The 12,537-nt window shown below is 43.9% G+C and overlaps 1 long non-coding RNA gene across 2 annotated transcripts in view; it reads left to right on the top strand.

Annotated features, from left to right (window-relative positions):
- The first annotated feature begins 1,790 nt into the window (after positions 1 to 1,790).
- The window catches only part of LOC119400798 (uncharacterized), a 31,123-nt gene continuing 20,376 nt past the window's right edge, over positions 1,791 to 12,537 (top strand). The window contains exons 1-2 of one of the 2 annotated variants that reach the window (XR_005185235.2): positions 1,791 to 2,010; positions 10,177 to 10,286. This is a non-coding gene — a long non-coding RNA (uncharacterized LOC119400798). Of the gene's footprint in view, positions 2,011 to 10,154; positions 10,287 to 12,537 lie in introns of both variants that reach the window. The other variant, XR_005185236.2, reaches the window with a different exon arrangement.

Here is a 12,537-nt window from a genome sequence, read left to right as displayed (position 1 = left end):
AAATCGCGGTTCACGCTTCTAAGTTTTCAAGTGCACTGGCAAATGCGCGAATTATGCACGAATACAAAGAGCTCGTGAGTTTTCCGAAGGGTCTCGCATTCAGAAATTCCGTGAGGCGTGCATTAGTGAAGCTTCGTTACAACTGAAATCTTCATGGATTACATTTTTTGAGCGTTGGTTGCCGTGTTACATATGTTTGTGGTTTTAGGCGCATGCGCTGTATTTCAGTATGCGTTCTCTGTATTGTGGTACAAATAAATTTATTTCGAAGTGCCACCTGGCGTCGGCATCCTCGTCTTCTTCTGTGCGCGTCTTTTTAGCGGCCAATATGCGTTCTGCCTTCCTCGGCTTGAATTTCAGTTGGCATCGTTAGCTTGTGTGTAACAAAGAAAACGAGGCATTGATCGATTGCCTTTCATACAGAAATATAGTAATGTAAAATTGTGAGCGATTTTATCCTTTGAAGATCGATGCCAAACGAAGCTGTTAAGCGCACGACACATAATGGAGGTGGTTAGGCCAGCTTATATATAGACCTCTTAGCTAACATAACCATTGTCAATTTTATGTGCTAGGAGTACGTTGTTATAAAGCAGTAAATGAGTGCATATTTTCGAACCATCGATATAGGGAAGTCGCATACAGCGGCTGAAGCTAATGCGATAACTTTGTGTCCATTGTAACATTATTATTCACATGAGCTTGAAGAGTATGCAGAGATACACAGCTCTCATGCTCACTATTCCCAGGTCCTTCCGATCCAGCACATTTCCCACCTTGTTCATGAACACCTTCGTCAGCGTGGTGTATGAGCCTGCAACCACATCGCATGATCCTAATTATCCACCATTCTTTAAAAATTTTCGTACGTATTTGTCTCGTTGTGACTGTTCAGTGACGTAGTCGTGTGCGTCCTGAAGGGCACGTTTGCTAAGTTATGCAGGCGTATAGAGCTAAATAATAATAATATAATAATAATAATAATAATAATAATAATAATAATAATAATAATAATAATAATAATAATAATAATAATAATAATAATAATAATCAATCATTTATTTAACGTGCCCAGGAACGACCGTAAGGCCTTTGTGCAGGCGCGCGCAAAAATAAAACAATAAAAATAAACAATACAATTCAGACAGTCTTCAGAAATAACAAGAGCAAAAACGCGTAGACAAAGAGAAATGAACCCAAAAGGGGAGGAGTAAAATAAGACAACACGAGAAATATGGAAGGGCAATGAAAAATAATATTGCATATATATACAACTATGCGGAAAGACGGAGAAGGGAAGCGTTTTTACATTGCGCCATAATATGCTTGAAAGGCAATAAGCGTTATTCCTGCATTCCTTCTGATGAATGCATTGGATATGTTCTTTGTCCATGCAACCTAATAAATATATACATGGCAATGAAATAACGGAGTATATGTGCAAGACGTAAATACCAGGAAGCAGACGTATCTAGAAGCGCATATTCCCTGAATATTTGGGGAGGTTATTTCATGTCCTTTTTAATTTATTTCTTCATTGAGCAAGCATGACATGAAGGAGCCATCAGCATAGTGTGTTTCAGGTTTTTTGCTGGTGGTAGCAGTCAAGCATCATAAAGGAATGAATTCTGCTTCAGAAGATACTGAAATTCGTTTAGTTGTTGCGATAACGAATGACATATTGTATGTAACACAATGACGCGACAATGACAACCTCCCCCCTCTGCAACACGCACTTGTTTCATATGCATCACCTTTCGTTCGCAGCTGAAATACTGGCTCCAATTCTGCCTTATGTGATACGAGCGCTCCCGTCATGCTAATGCCACAAGCCGCGGCTTTTCTCGGTTCTACATCGCACGCTCCGTGCCACGTTGCCAGTTTTGCATCATTCCATAGTATCTATTTTCCTGCAAATCTATTGTCTCTTGGTGTTACGCACATCTCACTTTACCGGGCGATAACTTCCACCTACCAGGCGTTCCAGTGCCGAAGACATCTCAGCGAAAGGTACAAAAGCTTCTCTAAAAAGGCCCACCCTTTATATTCCTAGCAAAACTAAACGAAAGACGAGGTTTTTTTTTTCCAGTGTCTCATTCCTTCGTTAGAGACAGTCAAATAAACCCAACATACAATTAGGTCAGGAAAAGCATAGGGGAGGATAATTGTTGTCTTTACCTGTAGTGTAGTAATTAGGACGGAAACCAAAGTGAATTAAACCCACAACCTTCGAATTACGCGTTCGATTCTCTACCAAGTGAGCTATTACAGAAAGCACTTCCTCATTTGCTTTGTCGGGCATTTCCGTATACTGTTAATCCCTCGGAATATCAGCCAGCGTCAGTCCTGGCCAAAGCGGCTAAAGTGGAACACGTTTTGCCACAGGTCGTCACGTATACCGTGATCCTCGCACGAGGCGGCGGCTGCCCAATAAACCCTCGTATGCTAAATCTAAGGCGCTAAATCTGCTCAGGCGAGGCCCTCGCTATGAAATAACGAAAAAAGAGAATTTTATTTCGAGGAGCTCCTTTCATTGTTAGACACTACAAAATGAATCCAACAGACAATTAGGTCAAGCAAAGCGTAAGGGATATCAGTTGTTGTCTTTAAGTGTGTCGCAGTAATTAGGACTAAGTTTAAGTAAATCAAAGTAGATGAAAAATCACCCTTTCCGTTAGTGGGATCCGAACCGCCTACCTTCAAATTACGCGTCCGATACTCCACCAATTCGACAACGATGGAAGACATTCGCCGGGCACTTCGATTTATATTCCTGTACTGTTTTTCCCTGGGAATATCAGCCAGCGCCACTATAACCAAGGCGGCTGATGTGGAATAAGTTTTGCCACAAGTCGTCACGTACCCTGCGATCCCTGCACGAGGCGGCAGCTGACCAATAAAGCTATCTATGCTAACACAAGGCGCTAAATACACTGGCGCGAGGCCCTCGCTATGAATGAAGAAGGGGAATTTTTTCGAGGTCTCGTATTTTGTTAGGCACAACCAAATGAATTCAACATACATTTAGGTAGAGGACAGCATAGCGGAAAATAATTGATATATGTAACTGCGGTGTAGTAATTAGGACGTAAATCGAAGTGATCTGGGAGATTTTAGTAGAGGTTATCGAACAGGCATTCGAGGCGCTTCGAGAACTCAGAACTCACCGAAATTGGCAACACGAATAAGCCAACGCCAGCAAATCTGAGGATAGGGCCAGACTAATCACGGCACCAACAACAGCCAGCAAGATCACGCTAGCGATAACGTTAAATGGCGTGAAAAAAGAAAGTACGAACAGTTCTATATATATTCGCGGTGCAGTCGACATTGTGTGCTGAAATTCTTACCGGCAGTATTCTTTCTTTCATTATACCACAAGCATGGAAATATTTTACTCTATGGAATTTTTTTTTGTTTAAAGAAAGAGCCACATAACAAAAGGCTGCCGTGCCGCTTCAGTTTTACAGAAATGTTGCTGTATAGACTTGTTAAAGCAAACAGTCCGCACAAAACATGTCAGGGGCCGCCACAGGGGCGCCATCATTTAAACCATTGTGCATCGCAAACCAGCAGTCATTAGAAATTATATGTCTGCATTACGAATTGTACGCTAAGAAGCTGGAAATTGTTGAATTTACATTGAAAATTCATGCGAATTGAAAGATTTGGTCAGGGCGAATCGCAATAAGCGAGTCTGAAGAATAAGGATGAGACGGTGCGTGGGCTCTATCAAATACGTTGCTCTATCAATATTAGGTATCATTGTATAATAAGATAAGTATTGCATTGCCTATCTCCTGCTATGTGATTCTTACTCTTATCTTTTCCCACGTTTATCACACTCCTCTGTACTACTCTTGGACCTTGACTGTACTAATAATAACTACCCATATCAGCCACACAATGAGAGCGTGCTTACAACTATATGTAGCGACCTTCAAAGGAGGAAACCGGGGAAGGAGGGGGCAGGGCATTGCCTGCATATCTTGCGAGGCGAGATCTGCCGGTAGCCTGCAACATCCTCCTCCTTAAAGGGCACATGGTGAAACAGAAGAGGAAGTCAGCTTACGGCCGCTTTCAACAAGGAAGCTCTGACAGACAAGTTACGAAGCAGAGAAAATATCCGAAAGCCAGCTGCCAAGCTGCGGCGTGTGCTACGTACGCGTTGGCTTATCGCGAGCAAGAAAGGGATAAAAACTACACGCATATCCACCAAGTGAATGATTATGAGTGGGCGAAGCACTGGGGATCATTCGGTAATCGTATATCTCCCGTACATTGCCCACTAGCGCATGTAAATGAGTGACAATGCGTGTGTACAGTTATATACAATGTGTTTTATTGGTCATAACTCGTATGTCGTGTTCAGTTGTGGATTCCGTTTTGCCTTAATTATTACTGCTTTGTGGTCCGTGAAACGTAGAGCCAATGTTTCATCGATCGGATCAAGCCTGAAATTGTCAAAGATGAGGTCGCGGGGCGCCGCGCCCGAGAACGGCCTATTTTGGAACCATGTGCGCGCTATGTGCGCTCTGTACACAGTTTTGCGCATGTTGTCACCTGTTAATCGATGCGCTTGTTTTCGAGCAGCTTTCGAGCGCAGCCGCGCCGAGTACGGTCTGTCCTTAAACCATATGCTCGCTATGCTCGCTATGCTCGCTCTGTAGACGGTTTATGCACAGCTGTTTTGCACCTGCAGTTCGACTGCAGACTACGGCGGACGGACGGACATTGTGAGGTCTTAAGGTGTTTCGCCCCTAATAAGTTTGCAAGATTTCGAGTCCCTACGATATGCCATGAATGATTAATGATTTGTCGGCGCTTGGCGTCAATGAAGTTCTCTGTGTTAGTGGAAACGTGCGAAGGATCGTGGTCAGTGGACCAATTTGACGAAAGCAATGACCTCGGCGGTCGTCGGCAAGATTTGAAGGTTTACAGCAAAACACTGTGTGCTCTAAGGTGCGTATTTGGGCCGGTTGGTACATGTTCAACGATACTCGATCGATCTTTCACTGTCCCGTGTTTCGCGCTGTTTCTCGTATCGTTGAACTGTGTGCTCACACTTCCGTTGAAAGAAGTGCTCTTATCTTCTCTCTGCACATGATTGTCGCGTGACACACCCTACTGATGAAGGATGATGCTCTAATGATTGGTCCAAGGATGATTTATTTGGCATACCTGCCTTTGTTAAAGGGGCCACGACACGGTCACCTAACAATTTGCAGTTTTGAGGGAAAAATAAGATTAAAGGCTTCTATTATGCCTATACACATATCAAAAATGGATACTCCAGTGAAAATATGCCTAGAAGCCGCCGTCTCTAAGCCCGGCCCACAGTCGGCGACCGCCATACTATCACAGTGTCTGTGACGTCAAGTGCGACGTGGAGCGGATCCGTCGCATATGTTGTCACACACGCCATGGTACCAACGTTTCTGCTGTCTCAAGGCATTCGATGCCAAACTCTTAAATATCTCGAATGCAAGAGCAGCTGAGCACAGAACAAGATCGTTCGTCGAAATGCAGACGCTCGTACAGCAAGCAGCTTTTCACGTTATAGCTCGCGAGTGCGCCAGTGTCACCCGACTCTCAGGCCCCTCGACGTGTTTATAAAATTATTTACCTAATTATAAGTTAAGGGCTGAACCAAATGCGCTAAAATCTCGCCAGCTTGCTTGTGAACGCACAATGGTTTAAGCACATAGAGATTACGATCTAGAATTGCGTGCCATGGACACTAGCACTAACATCTTTTCAGCAGGTGGCAGTGGGTGGTCAAACTTTCCACAGTTAGCTCTTGACATCATTAACTGAGAAACTTTGAAGACCAAAACTATCTACAACAAGCGCCTAGGCGCGCACACACCAGAGTCGATGACGTTCTCTAGTCGAAGAGTGTTCCGCGCTCTAAGACGTGATGTGACCCAATAAAATGACCGACGCTCGGCTGTACATGCAATACCTCAAGATTACTCCGACGAACCACCCACCTGTGTACAGTTCGGCATAAGCTCTGAGATTCTTTATTAGACTGCCATACCTGCATGTTCCTTTTCAAGCAAATTAAATAGAGGACAATGTACTGGCATAGCTTTCTTTGCAACTATCCAGAGTTCCACCTGTCTGTGTAGCACGCTTTGCTCTATGGTTTCTCTAATTCGCTATAGCTAGTTTTACCGGCCTATAATGCCTGTATAGCGTCACATGTGTCGTAACAGTTTTGTTTACATTGTATTTTCTATTGAATTTACGGTGTCCCCGCACCTTGTCTTCATTCTCCCGCAGTTATGACACGGTCCGGTTTACTTGAGGTGTACGAGTGACGCGGCACTCGCACACCTCAAGTAATTCGAATCGTAAGGCTGTTTATGTCATCACAATTCGTCAGGTACACCATAACTTGCGCAATTTCAGCAACTGCAACCAGCAGAGCTTGATGGCGGATACGCTGCACGGAATGTTGCAGCTACCACTAGAGTTTCAGCCGGGAAATTGTCTGCATTTTAATAAAGCGAGCAGGTTCGCCGCATCATCATGAAATTCGTAGAAATGGCAGTTGCATGGGGTTACTGCTGCCGCCTCCGAGAGTGTCTACTAAGGAATACTCGCGACTTCTACTCCTTTGGTAACAACAAAGTGACAAAGCAGCTTCGACGATGCGATGCTGCGTGGAAAAATCATAATGGTTTTTCATAAACGCGCTCCACAGAGCGTTTTTTTTATTTTGTACACAAGAATGAATTTAAAGCCTTCCGCTACAATAGTGTACCTGCCACAGTGGCCTAGTGGTTATGGTGCTCGACTGCTGACCCAAATGTCAGGGATCTAATCCTGGCCGCGGCGGCCGCATTTTCCATCGGAGCGAAAATGCTTGAGGCCCGTGTGCTTAGATTTGGGTGCACGTTAAAGAACTCCAGGTAGTCGAAATTTCCGGAGCCCTGCACTACGGCCTCCCTCATAATGGTATTCTGGTTTTGGGACGTTAAACCACAACAGTTATTATTATTGCTAATATAGTGTGCCGGCGATAGTCGGGTGTATAGGAGAACGCAGCGCATGCGCGAATAATCAGTACCTGAATCTACTCTGACAATGCGAAGGAGAACGATAAGCTAAGAAAGCCCATTTTACTTTGTTCAAGCAAGTGATAAAAAAACTGAAATGTTTCACAGCAATTATTGCGATCCATACTTATTTTAGAAAATAAGAATTTATACGTTGCGTGTAAAAGTCGCTTGAGAATAATGGTAAGCTGATGCACTGTGTAGGCAACGTTGCAGAATATACACACCAATATTTTTGTTCGTTTATACTTACCATTTGATCTGACAACAAAAAAATTACAGCATATCCACGAGGTGAATGATGATGAGTGGGGCGAAGCTCCGGAGGGCATCATCGGTGAACCGTGAATACGAGTAATTCGCCCCACTAATGTAAACACGTGAGAAACGTTAAACATCAAACTTTTATTGCTGGTTTCCGTGGTCCCTTCATTATCACCGCTTTGTGATCGGTGAAATGCAGGGAAAGCGGTTCTTGTATGGGTGTTACCTTGAAGTTGGCAAACACTACATTGATGCAGGTCAACATCTTTTCACACATCTTTTCATCATATTTCATCATACTACAAGTATAGTTTTATAACGTCTCGCATCGGCTGCTCAACAGTCACCAGTGAAGCGCCGGCGGCGGCCATTTCTCCTGATGTAGGGCTTGGCTGGAGAAGTTACAGAGGGATGGCCTCGGGACTAAGGCCCCGCAGTCGGCGACTGTAGCGGTGGACAGGAGTATCCACTGGAGGAACGGGTTGCAGGATCGGACTGGCAGAACCGCTTCGTGAAGGGGTGGTGAGCATCAGGCGTTGAAGTCCGAAGAACCGAAGACCCGAGCGTCGCATTCCTCAGAGAAACCGTGCTTGCTGCTCGAGCTTCCCACTTCCTCGTCCTCAGTTATCTAGCCGGCCTTGAACACGTCCGAAGAACCGAAGACCCGAGCGTTGTCTTCCTCAGAGAAATCGTGGCTGCTGCTCGAGCTTCCCACTTCGTCGTCCTCAGTTATCTAGCTGGCCTTGAGCCGTGTTTTCATCATATACAAGTACCGCCATCTAGCGGACACTCCACGAACTAAACAAGAGGTGGCTACTATATACATCGGGGACGCACGACCCACGGCTTAAGGAGTTTCGCCCCTAAAACATCGGAATATAATTGCACAACAATGGGTTTTTACTTGTAAATTGCAACTTTCCATTGGTATATTGTGTCGGCTTCCCTTACTTTTTAGTTTCTTGCAGCAATTTAGTGTAGTAAAACAGGTGCGATGCGTATTGTCTAGGATCACTCGTAGTTTGTAGAAGAAATACATTATTTGTCAATTTGCGCATCTTTATAATCTCTTTTCGGAAATAAATGTCACTTCTGTCACCATACTTCTTTCCCTTTTGAAATGTCTTTTTCATTATATTTTTTATTGATTATACTTCGTGCCTCTTGACAGCTCATCCGCCCATATTTTTCTTAATTTAAACATGAAATTTGTCTGTAAGAAAGTATATAATATTAAGATGGTGCAACACATTCATAAACATAAACTACAGGATTCCTTACCACGCACTGAATTCAACAAAATGCGGCTTCACAAATTCAACCCGCAAAACCAACAAAATACGCACGAACTGTGGCAAGGAGGCTATTGATTATAAGATTATACAATTGCTAAACCTTCACAAATCGAATATGGACTTTGCACTGGAAACTACGCAATTTAAATATCATCATAAATCATTTCTACTGTCGAACAACATCACAGTAGATCCATATTGGCATTTCCATTTAGCAATACATTGTATAGTTACTTGATTTTTTGTTTATTTTCCTTGCCATTAACAATAATGCTAAAGCAGAATTGTTGGATTCCAACAAAGCTTTCTCTTTTGTGCACAATGTATTCTGAATGCATATCATGTACAAAGAAGCTTGTTTTAAAATGTAACACATTTTGTCCATGTATGCCGAAATAAGCATATTCTGAGTGTATTTAGTCATATTGAATGTGTATGTATGAAAAAAAAGAAAGAAAACACAGCATATCCAGGAAGTGAATGATGATGAGTGGGCGAAGCTGTGGAGGTTCATCGGTAAACCGTGAATCTTCCGTGAATTCTGCCCAGTACATCATCACCGACGTGAGATCGGGCGCGTTTATACTAAAGGTTCGATGAGTTATGACGACTTGCAGCTCACTTTAATTTTACATGTACGCTGTGAATTTTCATTGTTTATAAAACCATTGCTTTAGAAAACATCTGGCGTCTTTCGTAAAGCAGCTGGCGTCTTTTCGTTTTGCTTTAGAAACATCTCGCGTTCTTTCGTTTTGCTTTTAGAAACATCTGGCGTATTTCGTTGGTTTATTTCATCAATCAACGGCGTTTTGAACAAAATTTTATTGTTTAATCACGCACAGGAGAAATCTCACCAGACACTACCTTGGAGGTAAACAATGGCTGCTAATGGGAATGAGAGACAGAAGTCGGCTTTTAGCTAACACTTACACTTCTACTTCTACCAACATTTCCTACTGGAACATGCCAATGGCTGCTAATGGGGAATGAGAGACAGAAGAATTCGGCTTTTAGTTAACGCGCACGCTGCGAATTTTTTATTGTTCAACAACGCACAGGAAAAATCTCCCACCGGCACCACCTTGGAGGTCAAGATCTGGTACTAGCGTTACGACTGGTTACGCACTACGACTACGACAACTACGAGGGACGAACGGGTGCCGCCTTAAGGAGCTTCGCCCCTAATATGAATATGATAGCTTGTTAACCCCAATAACTCAGAATTATGAAATGTGTATAACATGTGTATAATATGGCACCGACGCCGCCTATATCAGTTATCACGAAATCAAAAGCGCGTCAGGCTAGTTAGCCTTTAGTCTTTGCATCCGGCAGGGCAATTTTTCTAATTTTTTTTCCTGCAGATGAACAATGTTCAATGTCCCACATCTTACAGCATACGAAGCTTAAGTCTATCCGCAACCGCGAAATTGTTGCTATTGTCATTTTAGAATGATATATTGTGTACTGTACTTAGTTACTCCCAGTGTTAACAATGTATATACTTGTGTCACATGAATATGCCCAGATTATGAACATCTCTCCGACAGGAACTAAGGACTGACAATGAAGACTTTAGGAATGGTGATCACACTAACAGCCCATATTATGTTAGCCTCATGCGCACCTCAAGACTGTGATACCAGAAATGGTGGACCATGTAAGAACGCTACGGATTTCTTTTCTACATAGTTACCTTGTAATTTACAGAGCAATATTCAGATTGGTGTTTATGTTCGAACGTACCAGTTCGACTACTCCATGCACATACTAGTCCAACTACTCTCTCTCTCTCTCTCTCTATTATATATATATATATATATATATATATGTCGGAGGGCAATTGGACAAATAACCAGTTCTTTTAGAAGCGTATACCCTTTTCCTATTTGTCTTACGGCAACCGAAGACGTCCTTTTCATACTCTGAGTGTATATATGTATCTGTATGGTAACGTTTGTTGAAGTTGTATGCCGTGCAGGTACCTTTTAACATAGAGGTTTCCATAGCTTTCAGGTGTGCTGTGCAGCATACACCTTCGTACAGTCATATAGCACGTCTTCTGACGGCCCGTCCTTCTTCGCATGCTTAAACTTTCTGTATTTCGCTATTCAGCTGCCGCTGAACTTCAGCGCAGTGCGAAAAGACGAGGGGTAGGATAACTCACTGTCTAGAAAGCGCAATTTCGCACTGTTAGTTACTCTTCGACTGCACTTGCTAGTGCAGTCAACGGCGGTTTCAGTCGCCTAAATGTCGGCTAATGTTGATCATTGTTAGTTACAGTCACGTAGTGTTGCTTTCTACTCTTACAACAACAAAATAGGTATTACACGCATTCAGCAATGAACCTGCCACGTAAAGTCTGGTATTGCTGAATCCTGCAGTACACAAACAAAGGCTGCTCAGGATACGCACTTCAGGATACAGTAGGGTGGCTTTAAACTAAAAAAGTTGAACGACTCAGCTCTGGACTGCTGTTTGGGCATCACAGTGTGATCAACGCACCATATAAGGTAGCAGAACCTTTCACATTAGAAAAATGACGTCAATCCTCTTAGGAATATCCGTTGTAACACGAAATAATTTGTTTTTTCGTAAATATGCTGAAATACTATCAAAGTTCATTTGTTAATATTTCGTGCTTCCGATTTGTCGGAGTTACGAAGCGACTCCAGGACAGCCTGAATTTCTCCATTTCATCAGAACGGAGACCATCTAAGGGAGCAAAGGTTACCTGCCTTTTTCATTATGTAGTTTTTAAAGGAAGTAAACGCAGAAATTTTGGTCTGTCTTTCTGTCTTTCTGTTTCATCACCCGATTCCACTACTTGCTTACGTGAAACCTGTTCATACTTGGATGCGATCAAAAATAAATATTACGATCTGAGCCATAATTAGGGTGTTGGTTCCTTTAATAAAATACATAGATAGCAATTTTAAAAATCACTGCTAGCGTTTATGGACAATGAGAGAGAGAACAAAGAGGCGTTCTTGTCTTAGTTACAAATCACTCCCCCGCGGAAGATCCTGGCGACCTAAGGAACGCAGTCCGTTTCAGCTCGCGGCCGCGACGAACGTAGATGTGAACAGGCTCAATCATAATTTAACTGGGGATGCTGCGACGCGGTAGGGGCCTTCCTAGGCAGTATTGGAAAGGCCAGGAGCGGAGGAGGAAACGCGAAGCCACACCAACGTTCAGCTACGCAGGTTTTCGTCACGGTCCTTCTGGCCCTAGCCCTACCAGTTACACCCTAAATCTCCCACTTGTCTTCCTCCGTGCCCCGGCATGTTGTGTTTCGGTTTCTAATTGCAGGGGGGCCGCTCTGGCAGTACCCAGGCGACGTGTAAGTAAGAGGTTTGTGGAGATCGAGTGCGGACGTTTCTTCTCCTATCGCGCCAAATCCCCAACGGTCGCGTGGTACCGCCGGTCTTCGCCTGCCGCGGCCGGTACCAGCCGCAACACAGCACTCATGCCGGTGAACTCACGCAGCGCCTCTTCTTGTGCAGCGCGAACAATTTTTTCAACCAAGAAACACGCTAGCAGACGCTGCCTCCGTCGGCGTTGTCTCTCGCGGACGACGACGCGTTCTCGTTCTTGGCGAGCTGGTAGCTCAGCGTTCATCACAGAAGGACACCGTTCGCCCTCTCTCGCCACACGGCGAGCTCTGAGGCGGTGGCGTCCCTATTGCGCTCAAGCAAATTGACCGTCCCAAGGGCAGACGACCATGCACGCCTTGAGAGCAGACGACGATATACGATGCACGCCGACAAGCCAGCACCCTAAGATGCTTCGCCCTAAAAAAATGTGGCACGGACAACTCCTGCGTGGCCGCCTCGCATAACATCGAATTCAAAAGAGCGTGAGATCTGCAGGAACAATTTGATATTCTTTCTTGTACTGAGGGCTACAAG

The sequence above is a fragment of the Rhipicephalus sanguineus genome, chromosome 7 (assembly GCF_013339695.2).
Source record: "Rhipicephalus sanguineus isolate Rsan-2018 chromosome 7, BIME_Rsan_1.4, whole genome shotgun sequence".
NCBI lineage: Eukaryota > Metazoa > Arthropoda > Arachnida > Ixodida > Ixodidae > Rhipicephalus > Rhipicephalus sanguineus.
Note: the sequence above shows the minus strand (reverse complement) of the source record. Positions and strands in the feature narration are given on the sequence as shown.